Source organism: Myodes glareolus, chromosome 16, assembly GCF_982192425.1.
Source record: "Myodes glareolus chromosome 16, mMyoGla1.1, whole genome shotgun sequence".
Classification (NCBI taxonomy): Eukaryota; Metazoa; Chordata; class Mammalia; order Rodentia; family Cricetidae; genus Myodes; species Myodes glareolus.
The window spans coordinates 18,370,862-18,387,660 of record NC_142041.1 but is presented as its reverse complement, the minus strand read 5'-3'; the positions used below and the strand labels follow the sequence as shown (position 1 = coordinate 18,387,660).

At 47.7% G+C, this 16,799-nt stretch overlaps 1 protein-coding gene across 11 annotated transcripts in view; it reads left to right on the top strand.

Annotated features, from left to right (window-relative positions):
• Positions 1-16,799, top strand: part of Palm2akap2 (PALM2 and AKAP2 fusion) — a 459,281-nt gene that overhangs the window by 399,278 nt on the left and 43,204 nt on the right. The window contains exon 1 of one of the 11 annotated variants that reach the window (XM_048420464.3): positions 14,096-14,250. The exons of 9 other annotated variants lie outside the window; for them this stretch is intronic. The gene's annotated coding sequence lies outside the window, so the exon portion shown is untranslated. Of the gene's footprint in view, positions 1-14,095; positions 14,256-16,799 lie in introns of those variants that run through there. One more of the 11 variants, XM_085677118.2, reaches the window with a different exon arrangement.

The window sequence follows — 16,799 nt, the reverse complement described above, 5'->3', positions numbered from 1 at the left end:
CCCTGATTGACATTATCTGGGGATGTATTCTTCTGTAGGGACTTAATCTCTACCCAAGCCGGGTGATAACAAGGATGTGAAAACATTTTTGTGACTTGACTTAAAAGTGGGTTTAGAAAGGCTCTTGACCCTTGGAGGCTGCCCATAAAGACTGAAGTTTCCTTTCAAAATAAGCAGCCATTTAATTTCCCTTAAAATATTAGTTATAATTCTATTAAATTGTTAGGTTTAAACTTTTCCTTTCAGAGGAAAGCTATTTTGTGATGGCATTTTGAAATAATACTGTTATTAGTTAAACACATTGCAAATGAGGTGTGTGCGTGCTTAAGATCTGCAAGTTAAATGAGTAAAATGGTTTTTGTTGTGGTTTGCCTTCTGCTCCTAGGTGCCTGAGAGTCAGGGCAGGTGTGAGACGCTGGTGTTTAGGAAGCGTCTTGTTGAGCGGGGACTCCACCGCAATAATGCATTCAAATCATTTTACCCGCAGTCTTTCCCCATATGTCTGTGAGGAGATAGATCCAACTGCCTGGATCCTGTGTCCGTATTAACCTCCCAGAGGTTTCGGAAGCCATGACCCATCGTGTTGCATGAGTGCAGAGTCTGGTTTTGAGTGGTGAGCGTGTGTTTTGGAGACAGTGCTGGCTACCGCACAATGATGAGGATACATCTGCCACCACTGGGTGGTCTATTTTAAATGCTTAAAATAGCAACTAGGTTGGTGCTGTATTGCACCACAGTTTTATTTATTTATTTTTAAAATGACTTATTTTTATCGCATGTGCATGGGTGTTTTGCTTGCATGCACGTCTGTGTGAGGGTGTCAGATGCTATGGAGCTGGAGTTACCGACAGTTGTGAGCGGCCATGTGGGTGCTGGGAATTGAACTTGGGTCCCCTGGAAGAACAGCCAGAGCACTTAATCACTGGGCCATCTCTGCAGCTCTGCACCTTTTTTTTTTTTTAAAGTATATGAAAATTATACCCCCACCCAATTTTTTCCCTCGACAATCATGCAGACTTTAGTGTGCGGTACTAGGAGAGAAGTCTAACAGAGTGTATCTTAGATGGGGGCTTAAAAACAATCCTTTAAATACCAACTAGTCATTGTAGTAATTGACCTGCCGCTTGAAAGATTGCAGAACGTCATTAGAACTTCAGAAACCTCCAGAGGTCAAAGGTTATGGTCAGGCTGAGGGATTTCAAACCTTTAAGGAAACACAAAGTCTGGGAGAGGTCTTCTTAGCCCGAGAGGACAGTGGACGAGAGTGAGTGCCCCCGACTGTGACTGATGGAAACATTTGCAGAAGATAACTCTGTCCACGGGGACCATCTGCCCTAACCTGGCAGCCTCTCTAGAAAGACCTGCAGGCTGTGGTGAAGCAGACGCTCTGACACAGGGGAGGGGAGCGGGTTTGACTGCTCCTCCTGAGCGGAGGGGAGGGGCTCACACAGCAGTGGGAGGGGCCAGAGAGAGGACGACTCAGGAAAGGCGATGAAAGGGTGGCCGCGCCATCATTTCTTGGGGGATTGGTGTTTTATTTAGGTTTGGTTTAAGTCTACGTTTAAAGAGGAAAAGAAAACAATGCGGTGTGATCTAGAAATTCCATTTCTATACACACGGCTAAGGTACGGAAGGAGCCTGCTGAAGAGATGTCCGTCCTCAGCATCCATAACAGCAGGACCAGAGCCAACCTAAATGCCCCTTTACGGGTGAATTGAGGAAGGTGGTGTCACGTACTGCGTGTTCTCACTCAGGTGAATATAAAAAACTCACCCAAGTGGAGGAAAGCGTCAGTTACAGCGGAGTCCCATGGGGTTTGAGGTGGGGAATTCAGAATGCAAAGTCCACCCATCACCCATCTCTGAAAAGTAAAAGGTTCAATTTACTTTTTACAGGGGGTGCTGGACTGTAAGTTCAGCTGTTTGGGAGGATGGATAAGGGGGAGATGGTGAGTTGCAGACATATGTGGGCTATATGGTCTGGGTTATTTAGCAAGACCCTGTCTGCCAATGAAAATCTTAAAATGGGCTGTGGGCCGGGCACTGGTGGCACACACCTTTGATCACAGCACTCGTGAGTTTGAGGCCTGTTTGGTCTACAGAGCAAATCCCAGAGCAGGCAGAGAAACCCTGTCTCAAACAACAACAACAAAAAGACTATGGATGTAGCTCAGAAGCTCTAGGTTTGGTCTGCAGAACACGTGCGTGCGTGCGCGCGCGCACACACACACACACACACACACACGCACACACGCACACACATGAGTAAAAAAAAGAAAAAAGAAAATCCCAAGTTGAGTCAGTGTAAGGCAGGAAGTAAGTCTACACATCAAAGCAAACATTCCGCTGCAGTCACATTTTTGGTCCCTACAGCTACCCAGCATCTCACAGCTTGAACTGTTTGTAGGTTGTGTTCCTGAGACACCAAGCCCCAGCTACCCTGGCCACAGCAATTTCCTGCTCTTAGATCCCCCCCAGCCCCCCCCTCCTTTCTGTCCTGTCTGTTTGGGGAGAGGTCCATATCCGGAATGGCCTGCCTGTTCCAAGATCTTTAGCTATTGTACTGGAACCTGTGTACAAGACAAACAGACATTCTTGGGAGGGGCTCCTACACTATCTGGAGAATTCCAAGCGCTCAGCTGGAGGAAACTCACCTAGAGTGTCGGAACATTGAGAATGCCAGGCATCCTGAGGGTTGGGTGGCCGGCCTTTTCTCTTAGCTGAGGCTCAGTGAGAGATCAGTTTTCTCCTTCTACTGTTTCTAGGGATGCAACCGAGGTCATCAAGTTTGACTCCAGGTGCCTTTACCTGCTGAGCCATTTTGTTGGCTTTTTAGTTTGTTCTTTTTTCTTTGTTTTTGTTTTTGAGACAAGGTTTCCCAATGTCTCAAAACTCAGAGTTCACTATGGAGACCAGGCTGGCCTTGAACTCACAGACATACTTGCCTCCCTAAAGTCTTTTTGTTTAAAGGTTTATTTTTATGAATATTTTGCCTGTGTGTATGAGTGTGCGCCATGTACAGGCCCGGTGTCCACAGTATCGGATTCAGACAGTTGTGATCCCCCAAATGGGTGCTAGAACTGAACCCCAGTCTCGGGCAAGAGAAGCAAGTGCTCTTAACCCATTTCTCCTGCCCCCTCCAGTTTGTTCCTTATCAAGCCATGGTATACCATGTGTTGTGGGGCAGCAGACAGAGGGGTGCCAACAGACATCTCTCCCTTGCAGACTTTGGAGAGTAGACAGAGCTTGGCTTAGTTCTCTCTGCTCTGCCTGAACTTGCTTTGTGTCTTCGGGCAAATTACTTGAGCTATGAGCTTTAGTGTTTTTATCTGTGAGTTGGGGATTAGCATACTTTATCTAGCTGCTAGAATATAAGACTGTGCTTGTCAAAAGCTAACAGAATGCCTATACAGTGCAGGCATTAGGCTAATAACTGTTCCATTATTCCTATCTGTACTATTTGTTTTCTGTAATGCCAACACCCCTGCCCCACACATACACATACATGCACACAGACATGCACACACACTTGCATGCACACATGCACACACACATGCACACACACGCAGTGGGTGGTGGTATTAATTCTAGGGACCATTTAGTGTGTACAGTTGTTCTGTGTCGATGGAGCACTGCTTTCTGGACTCCCACATAGGCTTGGCCTACCATATTAAATCTCTTTAGAATATTTCTAATTTTTTGTTCCTCCCCCAATATTTCTAATTTCTAATACCCGACAAGCTATGAATGCTGTGTAATGAGTTGGTCTGATCTGTTGTTTTAGGGAATAACACGTGGGAAGAGTCTGTACCTGTTTGGTACCAGCCCAGCGTTCTGGTGTTTTTCCAGTTATGCTTGGTTGAATCCATTCACAGGGAACCCAGAACTATGTCGGGTGGCTGTAGATGGTGAAGGAGAAAAGGGATCCAGTAGCCAGTCCTGCTTGTTAGATGAGCTTCAAGTTCAGGTTGCCCCAGTTTCTTCTTTTATATGTAAAAGAGTTAGCGGCTGGAGGCCCTGAGCCAGGTTGTCTTGCCTCCTGCTTCACCATTCATTCAGCCAAGGCCTTTGGACAAGGAAATTCTCTGAACCTTAGTGGGCTGGGTGGAACAAGCCTGTGATCCCCGCTACTCAGGTGGTCGAAGGTCATATATTCAAGGCCAGCCTGGGCAACTTAGTGACACTTTGTCTCAAAAATAAAAAAGTAGAGTGGGGGGCTGGAGAGATGGCTCAGTGGTTAAGAGCACTGATTACTCTTCCAGAGGTCCTGAGTTCAATTCCCAGCAACCACATGGTGGCTCACAACCATCTGTAATGAGATCTGGCGCCCTCCTCTGGCGTGCGGGCATACATGGAGGTAGAATGTTGTATACATAATAAATAAATAAATCTTTAAAAAAAAAAGTAGAGTGGGCTTGAGTATATGGTTTAGTGGTAAAACACGTGCCTATTGTTCATGAGGTCTTAGATTTAGTACCTAGTACAACTAGGAGATAGATAGAAGATAGATAGATAGATAGATAGATAGATAGATAGATAGATAGATGATAAAAAGAAAGATCAATGATAGATGATAGAAAGATAGATGATAGAATGAAGGAAAGTACATACATACATACATACAGCTCTCTAAACTTCACTTTCTTAAGCCATAAAATAGTTGCAAGAATATCAGCCTGGTATGGTGGCATATACCTTTAATTCTGGAATTTGCAAGGCAGAAGCAGGCCATTGTCTGTGAGTCTGAGGCCAACCTGGTTTGCATTGAGCAGTCGTTCTCAATCTGTGGGTCGAGATCCTTGAGGGAAGGTTGCATATCAAATATCCTGCATATCAGATATTTGCACTATGATTCATAACAGTAGCAAATTGCAGTTATGAAACAGCGGCAGAATAATTTTATGGTTGGAGGTCACCACAACATGAACTGTATTAAAGGGTCATGGTATTAGGAAGGTTGAGAACCACTGACATAGAAAGTTCCAGGCCAGCTAGGGCTCTACAATGTGATCTTAAATAAAATAATACATTTTAATTTGGGTGGTTATGGTGCACACCTTTAATCCCAGTACTCAGGAAGCAGAGGCATGTGGATTGCTGAGTTTGAGACCAGCCTGATCTACAAGCTCAAGTTCCAGGACAACCAGGGCTACACAGAGAAACCCTGTCTCCATAAACAAGACAAAGTAAAGTGCATTTTAAAAAAATGCAGACTTCGCAGGCTTGTTTTAAGGAACGGATGTGATTGTGCGTGGAAATCTCGTCTGATATCAGCTGTGTCATGCAGGCTTCTGCTCCAGTTAGGCGGCTGGGAAGCCTGCAGTGGTCGCCGTCTGAAGAAGGCCTGTTTCTCGTGTATTCCTTTGCTCTTTCTGGCTTTAAAGCGCTGCGGGAAGACCAGGAGGCAACTAATGCTTGAGGACCTCATTGTGAGGGCCTGGCGTTTCCCAGTCATGAGTCCTTAGCTCATCCTCAATGTGGCCTTATAAGGTCAGCACGTTCACTTCCCATTCCTGCTCTGACAAACCACGACAGTCGCGGTGACTTCTAGCAGTGACGGCCTCCATTTTCACATGGATCTCCCCTCTTGTGTCACTACGTCATCTCTTCTTACAAAGGTGACTCTTTGTGATAAGAGCCACCTTCATCTGATATGACCTCATAGTAGGACGCTACATCTGCAGAGACTGTGTTTCCATATAAGGTGATGATCTGGAATTCTAGTTGGATATGGATTTGGGGAAACATGATTCAGTTTTCAACTGTAATTCTTCAAAAATTTTTATTCGTGTGTGTGTGTGTGTGTGTGTGTGTGTGTGTGTGTGTGTGTGTGAGAGAGAGAGAGAGAGAGAGAGAGAGAGAGAGAGAGAGAGAACCCATTCCATGGTGTGTACTCAGGTCAGAGCACAGATGTCAGGAGTTGGTCCTCTTCTTGCATCCTGAGTTCTAGGGATCAGGCTCAGGTTGTTAAGCGATCGTGGACCAGCTACCTCACTAGCCCCAAACCACACAGTCTGAAGCCCCTTTAGCAGAGGAGGAATCTACCCACCAAGGAGCATATGCTTTGCATAGGTTTCACACCCTCAGCGGGAGATGCCAGAGATTCAAACAGTGCCCTTCTCTCCTCTAGATTTCCCACTGCATCGTCTCACCTCGAATACATACTGGACCATGACAAGGTTGCCAGCAGCACGTGGTCCAGATCAAAGGGACTTGAGGGGGTGAACAGGATGAAGCAGATGCTAAACCAGCCAGCACAGTGACCCTTTCCTTGCTTCTGGTTTTCAGATATCACCCTGTTTCCACAGTCAGTTTGACCCTTTGGCTCTTAACTATAGTGCTAGGCTGCAGGGATCCCATGGCCAGGCTTGACTGAGAGGTAGCATATAGACCAAAGCAGGGTCAGGGGGCCTGGAGAAATGGCTCAGCGGTCAAGGGCACTGCCTGCTTTTCCAGGGGACCTGGGATCCCCCCAGCACCCACATGGCAGCTCACAACTGCCTGTAACTCCAGCTCCAGGAGATCTGACACCCTCACATAGACGTACATGCAGGCAAAACACCAATGCATATAAAATATAAATAGATCATAAAAACCAAAATGGCAGAAAACCAAACAACCACAAAAGCAAAGCAGACAGGGCTAGGTTCTACAGGCATCAAGAAAGCAAAGGCAAGAAGGACCAGGATTCTTCACATGGCTGTCTCCAGGACTCCCTGCTGATCCTCTGCCTCTGGTTGCCACACAGGCCTGCCTTTCTTCTGCAAAGGTTCCTTCCTGGCATTGGGAGCCATAAGGGCATGGGCGGAAGAAGGTGGCCAGTCCTTAGCTGTCCCCAGAGTTGGCTGTCTGAACTTCACAGTACGGTGTGTAGGAGCCGATCCATGCGTACTCTGGAGAGAAGCAGCGCTGTGGATAAGGGGCAAGACTCCAGATGTTCCCCTTAACTTGGAATTGGAACCACAACAGAGTGAGGGTCTCAAGGTCAAGCACACGATCTTACTTAAACTATAAACAAACCCTGGTAACCAGGCTCAGAAATCTGTGTAGACTTTGGTTTACTTCATGAAAATGGGTGTCAGAAAACTTGAGAGGGCCTGGTTTGTAACTAAACTCACTATGTAGCTCAGGCCCGCCTCAAACTGAGGGCAATCCTCCTGCCTCAGTCTCCAGTGTGGGAATTACAGACACGAACCAGTTTGCGCGGTCTCTGCCTTGAGTCTTCATAACTTTGTGGCCACTGCTATGCGGTGTCCTTCAATGGGCCGGTGCTCCCAGCACTAGCCCTGGTCCTGAGTTACCGCCTCCCCTGACTCCATCCTGTCAGAACAGCACTGTCAGGTGGACATCTGGACTTGCCTGGAAATTTTTTTTTCCTGTCAGAGTGACTTTGACCTGAGGTCTGCTGGTTGCAGTCTGGCTTCGCTCCCTGTGCTTGGAGCTTTGAGGAAACTTGAGGATTCTGAGCGGGAATTGCGAGCACTAAGGGAGGAGAAGGTTAATATTTAATACCTACTGTCTGATCTGTTTCCCATCTTTGCTGCCCTCTGAGTCCTCCTAAGGATCCTGGACCCTCGGGCCCTACTGAAGGTCAGGAACTGAATGGCGTAGGCACGGACTGACACTTACTGGGTCCTGGGTTTGGGATTGTCAAAGGGCAGTGTAAGTCAGTCTCAGTTCCTGGCTTCACTTTAAACATTAATTGCATTAACAAATACTGTAATAACTAATAGACACATAGTAACACTAACAGCAAAGGATGTAGCCTTTGCTCACAGAAGACTAGATTTAGGAAGCCCAAAATATTAGTTTTGAAAGTTCACACAAAGCTTTGACTTATTCCACAAAATACAGAAAGTTGACTCTAAATCTATGAACTTCAGTGGGGTCTCTCTTTGTGTATATGTGTGCGTGTGTTTTAGGTGGGCAAGAAAGTTACTAAATTTATTTCCAGTGCTTTTGAATGGAGAAGGTGGGAAAGTCATTTTATTTTGAGATAGACTCTCACTATGGAGCCTCAGCTGGCCTTGAATTCATGATCCTCTTACCTCAGCCCCTCAGCCTCCTGGATCACACATGTGTGTCATTGAACCAGCTAAAGGTTATTATTTGGAATAATAAATCTTGGTCCCAAATCTTTATTTGGTTGTTCAGATCTTGGGAAACTTGTCAGTGGGGCTTTCCTAAGACAGTCTGTGACATAGTTCATAAAATTAAATTCTGTGACATTTGACTCCCAGGGAAGAGTTTAGTTACTCAGAGTATTGCTCAACTTTTCTGGGAAAAGGGCAACTCATGAAAGGGAAATGTCTACGACAGCCCAAATCACTTATCTTCTGTGAAGAAGGGAGATTATATTGTCATGAAGCTGTGGAGAGGGAGGAGAGTCAGCGCCTATGACGGCCTTATTCAAGAGTTTACTGGACACGGAAGGCTAAGCTGGGATAACTTTGGTTCATCCTGAGTCAAGGCCACACTGCTGAATGAGTAAATCATAAAATCAAGGGAACAGAGAAATGGCTCAAGGGAGATCAAGGGAGCAGAGAAATGGCTCATTGAATAAGAAATCTGTTGTGCAAAGCATGAGGACCTGAGTTCAAATCCACAGCATCCCTGAAGAAGCTCGTTGGGTTACTCAGACCTGTAACCCAGTGCTGGGTGGGTGGGGTTGTCAGGGACCAGAGAATCTCCAGGCTGGCTGGCTATTTAGCTAGAGACCCAAAAACCTGGTGGAATGGGCTGGAACAGGACACAAAAGGTCCTCCTGGCCTTCTATATACACACTTTGGCATTCCCTCTACTTTCTGGCACGTGTGTCAGATACACAGAAGCTTGTGCACACATGCACACACAGACATAAACCTAAACAATGGTAATTAAAGCCAGGTGTGTAGCACGTGCCTATATTGCCAGCACTTGGCAGGTGCAGGCGTGAGATTCAGGAATTTAAACTCACTGTAAGCATCTTCTGACCCTTACCTCTCCACCTCCCAAATGTCGGCGTTCCAGAGGTGTGCCACGGCATCTGGCTCTGTTTTTATCTTTATGTACTTCATCCTTCTTTCAGAGGGTAATAAATATACGCACATGTGAAAATCAGAAGGTGAAGCGAAGGAGCGAAGACAGAGGGTTACTTGGGTCTCCATTCCAAAGAAAACCATTGTTATCAGGAGTCGTGTATGCCTGCACATGTAAAAATAAAAATGTCTTCAGCAAGGCAGTGGTGACTCATATCCATTGTAAATAGAATGTTTACAGGGAGAGGAATAAAATCCTTCCACCAAGGTGATAAAGTTCTGCCAAGGGGTGTGTCTAAGATGAAGCTCATCTTTCTTCCAGAGACTCAACTTCTCTCTTGGTAAAAGTATTCCGAACCCATGTTAGAGGCTGCAGCCACTGTCTCTGCACGCTCTCTCTCTCTCTCTTTCTCTCTCTCTCTTACACACACCCTATCAGTCTACACCAAATCACCAAATGTTCTCACCTTGCGCCCTGTTTATGCTGATATTGCAGAATTGTGGGATAAATTTTGTGGGTTTACCTTGTTTCCCTTACTACACAGACCAGAAAACATTGACTCCCAGAGAGGAGGGACAGCATCAGGCCTGGGGTTCCGAGGCAGCTTGCTGCTGGTATTGCTTTAAAGAAGTGCTTTAAAGATGTTCCTCTCACTGTGACTTCCTGCATCTGCCTCCCTCCCCAATTGTAGCGTGTGGAGGCAGAGCTCTGTCCCAGGGGTTGGGTTGTAGACGCTAGCCAAAGCTCTGTTCTTGACCAGCTTTTTGTCTCTGGGGACACAAACCGCTCTGGGGAGTGGTAGCCACCACGAGCTGGGGAGTTCCTCTTTTTAGAGAGATCTAATGATAGACAAGACAGAAGGTGTCTAAGGGAATATAACACCCACCTGGCACACATTGTTAGGCAAATACATGCTTGCTGGGTAATGAGGATTTATGGTCTTCAAATGTACCTGCTGGGACTTCAGATTTTGCACTTGGCTTCTCAACTGTAGTAATTAACACTGGTGTCACCTTAATCTAGACTCACCCGGGAGCCAAACCTCTCAGGACATCCCTGAGGAAGTGTGTAAGATTGGGTTTGAGGTGTGTAAAAACTTACCCTCCGTGTGGGTGGCACAGTCTTATAGGCTGGGGTCCTAGAAGGAATGACAAGGAGAAAGGAGACTGAACACTGCTCTCTGCCTTGAACTATGGGCACGGTTTGGCCAGCTGCCTTCTGTTCGTGCACCCCAACTTTCCCACTGTGAAGGGCTGTCTTCTGCAACTGTAGGCAGAGTAAGCCCTCCTTTCCTTTAGAGTCTTTTCAAAGAAAGTAGCAAATACACCAGTCAAGCAGGATCAAGATTCAAAATGGCTTCCTCTTCCCAGTGCAAGTGTCTCTCAAGATTGGGTTTTTAACACTTGAAGAATTAAAGTGACAATATACACCTTTTTAGAATATAAATTCAGAGTACCCGCCCCCGGGCCCAAGCCTGTGCTGAGGCTGACCCCAGGACAAGCAGTCGTGGGTGGGTGTCTGCTGGACTTCCGAGTATTTCTGTATGGGGACTCTGCTGTCATCAGTGGGTCATCTCAGTTTATACTTCGCAAACCTAAACCTGGCTAGCCTGTTTCATTTCTTACTTCACCTCTGAGGATGAACTATGGCTTTTCCACTGTTTTTTTTTTCCTCCCTCCCTAAGCTCTGCTCTCTTTTTGTATCTGGACAATGTGTGTGTGCATTGTATGAATAACCGTGTATGTATGAATGAGTGCATAAGCAAGCATGTGTGTGCGTGTATTTTCCATTGGTGGAGTTACACTGGCAGGGTACCACCTTCAGTAGCTGAGCAGCAAAAATTTACGCTGTTGTAGTTGTAAAGGTCAGAAGTGCGGGCAGGGTGTGGATGTCCTCCCATTGGGGCATTCTGAGGGTTCAGGAAAGCCTCTCTTTCAGGCCCATCTTCCTGGCCGATGGATGGTTATTTCTCTGTAGTTTGGATTTCTTCTGGTCTCCCTGGATTGGGCCCCACCCTTATGACCTCACTTGAGCTCGGAAGCCTCCTATGGCTATTGTTATGATTACTATTGTTGTTTGTAAAGGCTCAAGTCATAAGCCAGGCTTCTGGGTCTTAGGGCTTGGGCATTGGAATCTGTGGGGAGGACACGACTCAAGCCCTTAGGTGTACACTTTCGTTTGCTCGCGCATGAGCTCACATGCATTTAGTGAGCCACAGCATCCGATGGACTTCACGTCATAAACGTTCCGACTACTTGGGACATTTTAAAGATAGCACTGTTTTGTCTTGTATGCATAGAGAAGACTTAAAATAATTTTTCTCACAAATTTTCCACCGGCACAATAGCATGGGCGTGATTCTATGGTGGGTGCCAGATGTTACCCTTGCCTCACAGTGAGCTGGAAGTCCTTCTTTGTTTTCTTTTGGGGACTTTACTCTTGCCCAGGTTGCCCCCAGGCTCCAGGGCTCAGAGGATCCTCCTGCTTCAGCCTCCAGAGTATCTGGAACACGGTAACCGGTACTGGTCCCTCATTCCTAAGCCGACCAGTGGTGTTCTCAGTGTGTGGTTTTCCCACCTCATCTTACCTAAGACTGCTAAGTGGTGTCTCGAAATGCCTTCAGCTACACAGCAGAACATTCCAATTATTCCAAAGGGCCCAAGAGTTCCCCAAGAGCTCTAGTATCACTAGGTCAGGTGTTAAGAAATTTCCCAATATATCCAAATGTTAAGCACATTAAAAAAAAAAAAAACAACTGTCATTTAGACGGTATAAATATTTGTAGGGAAGACATTAACTTCCCTGTCAGAGGAAGCCTCTCTGCATGGCTTCATCCACTCTGGCTCTTCCTTCCTTCCTTGACCTCAGTGCACAGGAGGGTTCCAAGAGGTCTATGTTGCTGGCCAACTCACAGACCACGGGGATCCCTGCTTAACAGTCTGTGGGTTGTTTACTCTGTCATCAGAACAAATTGCTCTCACACTGACCCCAGACCAGCTGGCTTCCCAGGACCGTGGTTGGCCTTGATGTCCTTTTTCCCACTCAGTTTACTGTAAACCTGGCGTTTGTCTTTCTCTTTAAAGAAAATGAGTTTGTCACGGTGTTGAACTGACTTGGGAGTCTGACTCACTTTTCAAGCAGCCAGAGTCTCAGCTGGGCCCTGAAGTGCCAGGGAATGAGCCGGGTAGGACAGAGAGGCAGGCTTTGGAGTCCATGGGTCTCCTCAGACACTTCTCCAGCATCCTTACTGTAGCCGAGGAGTCTGATTCTGGCAGAATAAGCCAGGGAACCAGCTGCATTGGGGTCAGGCACCTCTACCCAAAGCAAATACCGCTCTTTTCTTGGTCAGCCACGGGGTGGTTGTTAGGCCTCAAACTCAGGGACAAATGACTGAGGAGCCTATTAACATATCAAAGCTGACGGTGGCTACCAGGTTCTTCCAGCATCTAGCAGTCCCGTCCCTACCTGTTAAGAGAGTCCTCCTTGTTGGTTTACCCCACCCCCTACCCTGAAGTTTCCAGCCCAGGGGTTGGGCTGCCCTTCCCCCATCTCCTTTGGCTCCTACAGAGCTCAGTCATTTTGGCTCCTCCACTGTCTTGGCCTCCTGCCCTCTTGATCCCTTGTTTCTCTTCTGGCCTTCTTGCTCTGTGTTCCCCTCTTCCCCCTCTCCTCTCAAGGCCTGCTGGCTCAGTCTGCCAACAAGGGCCAGTCTAGACTCTCCATTTGTCTGTTTCTCTCTCTCTCTGCCTGTATTCTCCCTCATAGCTAATAAAATTTTCAACCCTTTAGCAACAGTCGTGTCTTCCTCTTTCTTTTCTTCCCCCCCACCTAGCATTCTATGAGCAGTCACATAACCATTTAAAATGCATTTTACTCATACCAGCTACTTGGGAGGCTGAGGCAGGAGAATCACAAGTTCAAGGTGTACTTGGGCTGCAGAGTGAGCTCAGAGTCAGTCTGGGTAAGAGGCCCTGTCTCTAATTTAAAAACAACAGCAACAATAATAGAAGGGTCGCGGGTGTAACTCATTGGTACCCTGGCCAGCTGTGCACAAGACCCTGGGTTGTATTCTTAGCACCACCAAGGCAAATGAATTCCTAAGTAACTGAATAGAAGCCATTAAAAATGGCAGATCTTGCTTGGGAGATGATGTGGGAAAGGAAGGAGTTGACTGTTGTGTTGTGTGCTGGTTGTTTCTGTCCACTTGACAGGAACCTCGATGTATCTGGGAAGAGGGAATTTTCCTTAAGACAAATGCGGTCGTTGGCCTGTAGGCAGGCCTATGGAGCCTTTTCTTGTTTAATGATTGATGTGGGAGGGCCCAGCTCCCTGTGGCAGCGCCATCCCTAGGCAGGTGGTTCTAGGGTTTGTAAGAAAGCCGACTGAGTGGGCCACAGGGAAGCTGGCCAGGAAGCAGCAGGCAGCCACACTCCTCCTTGTCTGCCTATAGTTCCCGCCCGGAGTTCCTGGCCTGGCTTTTCTCAGTGATGGAGTAAGACCTGATGATTTTAAATTGTAATAAACCTTTGCTTCTCAAGTTGTTTCTGGTTAGGGTGTTTTCTCGCAGCAATAGAAACCCTAGCCAAGACACACACATATACTGTCTGGTCTTAGTTATATTAACGATGCATATCTGTAAACGGTTTTTCTTTGACTGTTGCTATACAAGAAGTCCTGAAGAGTTTGTAGTGTTTGGCCTGGTGTGGTAGGTAACACAGACCTGTAGCCTCAGTTAGGAAGATCTCGTAGAGTTAGGGGTTACCTCTGTCTGTATAAATTCCAGACCAGCCAGAATTACACAATGAGATCCTGTATAATAGAATAAAAAAAAAAAGCTATAGCTTTGCCCGGAATCCTCCAAATTTTTGCACTCAATAGCGCTGGCCTATCTCTAAGTTTCAAAGAAGCGGCAATAACAGATCACATCAACACCTCCAGGCTTGGAGCCGGACAGAGGCCACTAGCATCGCCTTTGGAAGGAAAGCCACTGCCCTCCCCGCCAGGCCGACTAGGGAGGGGCCAGGCTTCCCTGAAGGGGACTAAAGTTCTTGGTGTGAATGGCCTTTTAGGGAACGGAGGGAGGGCCCGCGGTGACATCACAGTCTCCAGTCGGGAGGCTCTGAAGGAATTTGTCCCGGCTGAGCCAGTGTGAGCGCTGGAATCCGTCTGGAGAAAGAGGCGGTTCTGACTTCGGGCTTGGAGCTCACGCCCTGGGCTTCTTCTCTGGGCAGGGGTAAGGTACATCTGCTTCAGATCTCATGGTCCTTTGCTTTCTGATCTGAAAGGAGAAAGTTCTCTTGTGGCCAGAGTCTTCTCGGAGGAGGGAGTCAGGGTCTGGATTGTATTGCTGGGTGGTGGAGGCCTCTCCTGCTGCGTGGTGGGCAGCAGGGAGACTTACTGCGTCTCTTTTTCTCTTCCTGCGAATCTTGTCAGGCTCCCGGCCTCGGTGCTAAGAGGCAGGGAAAACTCTGCCGATGCAGACCAAAGCTGCATGCGTGACAGGAAATGCGTTAAAAGACACCGTGTGAGTGAGTCTATGAGAATTTGTGTGTCCCTTTCCGCAAGAGAAAGCTGCCTCTGCCTTGGGACCCAGTGAGTCTGGTAACTTGTTCTCTGGTTGTCTTGTGTCTGTTCAAGGAACTCAGTGCTGGATTCTACAGTCGGCCTTCCGTTTCCATGGCGTGGGGCTCACCACATTCAATGGGGCACTTGGGGCTTTGTTCCTGGAGGTCCTAAGACACTCCAGGATACCCTCCCGGGGCTCTGCTTCTATGCACAGGCTCATCTCTCTGTGTACAGGCAGCTAGACTTCCCCACTCCTAGCCCACTTTTCTCTCCTCTGGACTCTGCCTCAGTATGGTGGGTTCTTTTGGGTCTCCTGTGATAATCAGCTTTTATTTCTGTCATTGTGACCAGTTGGCTAAGCAGGAAGCCAAGATTCAGAACTACTTAGAAGTAAGAGAGCCCTGGGTGGTGGCACACGCCTTTGATCCCAGCACTTGTGAGGCAGAGGCAGGTGGGTCTCTGTAAATTCAAGGCCAGCCTGGTCTACAGAGTGAGTTCCAGGAGAGCCAAAGTTACACAGAAAAACCCTGTCTTGAAAAACCAAACTTTAAAAAAAAAGCAAGAAATCTGTGCAGCTAAGTTAGAAAGGACTAAATTAGGTTTGTTTGTGCCTGCTGAATTTGTCGCTTAAAAAGTTCAGGCTGCAAGGGCCAAGAGTTCCTTATGTGGTCTTGGTCTTGCTTTATTCCAGGGGTGGGAACTTCCTTCAGAGTAGTCCTAGTGAGAAGTCTTGAGAGAACCTTGTCTTGTTCATTCATGGGAACCCGGAGCTAGCTAGCAATCAGTCTCAGTGGCTCCGGTGAGGAGTCTCCGAGGGAGAGAAGGAAAGCACCCTTAGGGCCAGCAAGGTGGTGCGCGCCTGTCATCCTAACACTCCGAGGCCGAGACAGAGGACAGGTAGCAGGTTTGAGGCCTGACTGGGCTACAGAGCGAGACCCTGTCTCCAAAGAGAGGAAAGGAAAAGAAACAACAGCCCTTTTAGCAATGCCCTCAGCAAGCGCAACAACTTCCTTCCTTTCGTCCCTGCCCACTCCGCAGCCCACCTCACGCCGTCTCCAGTTTCTTTCACAGAGAGCCCAAGCTGTAAATGTGCTAATCAAACAGCATCTTAACGTTTTCCAGATGTCAGATGTGCAGCCTGAGTCTTGTTTTCCAGCCTGGCTGGAAGAGGGAGGGTCGTTAAGAACAGGGCAGGCCGTGGTCCAGAAACTTCCTTACCTTCAAAGTTCTTCCTGTGGGTGTGAACCAAAACACAGGTGACTTTGCTCCCTGTTCGCGGCCTCCAGAAGTCTTGTTATCTATTTAGAGCTCCAGCCGAGGCATTTACCAGGGAGAAGGGCCTTCTGGTGTCTGCTGCTCAGACCAAACCCACTGAAGCTTTCTGGTGGAGGGGGGGGGAGTGCAGGGGGAAGGACTGGGTCTGTTCAATGGGATTGAGACTCCTAGCCACCAAAGCGTTGGCATTTCATCATAAGAATTGATCACCCCACCCCACCCCCAGGTCATAAGAAGCTATGATGATTTCCTGGCAAGCTGTCTTAGGTAGGGAAGGACACCCAGGCATTGTAATAGCCTCTCTCAGGGGTCATAGCAATGACCTGAGTCTTCCTGGTCTAAATTTAGCCTGCAGCTGGCTCAGGAAGGTTTGGGGTCTGCAGTCTGGCTGCCTGCCCTTCCTTCAGCTGGGAGCTGGGGGAGCTGACCTCTGTCAGGAGTGGTAGGCAGCCTTGTTTCCCACAGTCAACACACGCTCCTAATTCCGCAGGCCGCTCCAGAAGTGCCTCTGCTGGGAGGTGGAAGAGGAAAGGCCATTCAGGCATGGAATGTGGCTCCTCTTCTGTGCTTCCCTGAAGTAAAGTTAATGAAGGAAGCCAGTTTTCCTGTTCTGTGCCTCTAGGGAGGGTGGGCTGGCTGCTCAGTCCTAGCCCAAGCCGCACTCTACCGTCTGCAAAACCCAGGGCCATCATGGGAGCTGCAAGCCAACTGTTCAGGGCCTTTCATGGGCTCAGTTTTCTCTGTAAACTCTGCAGTGAGTGTCATTTGCACCCAGGATGCTGAGGCTCTCAATTCTTTGGGCCCTTGTTCTTTTTATATGAATAGGGGACTCCATCTCCCTGAGGCTACCAGATCCTTTCTTGGGAGTGGGCCATCCCTTCTTAGCTCTGGGGACACTCCTTAGCCTCAAGCAAACATGTCACCATGGGGTGGGGGGGGGAG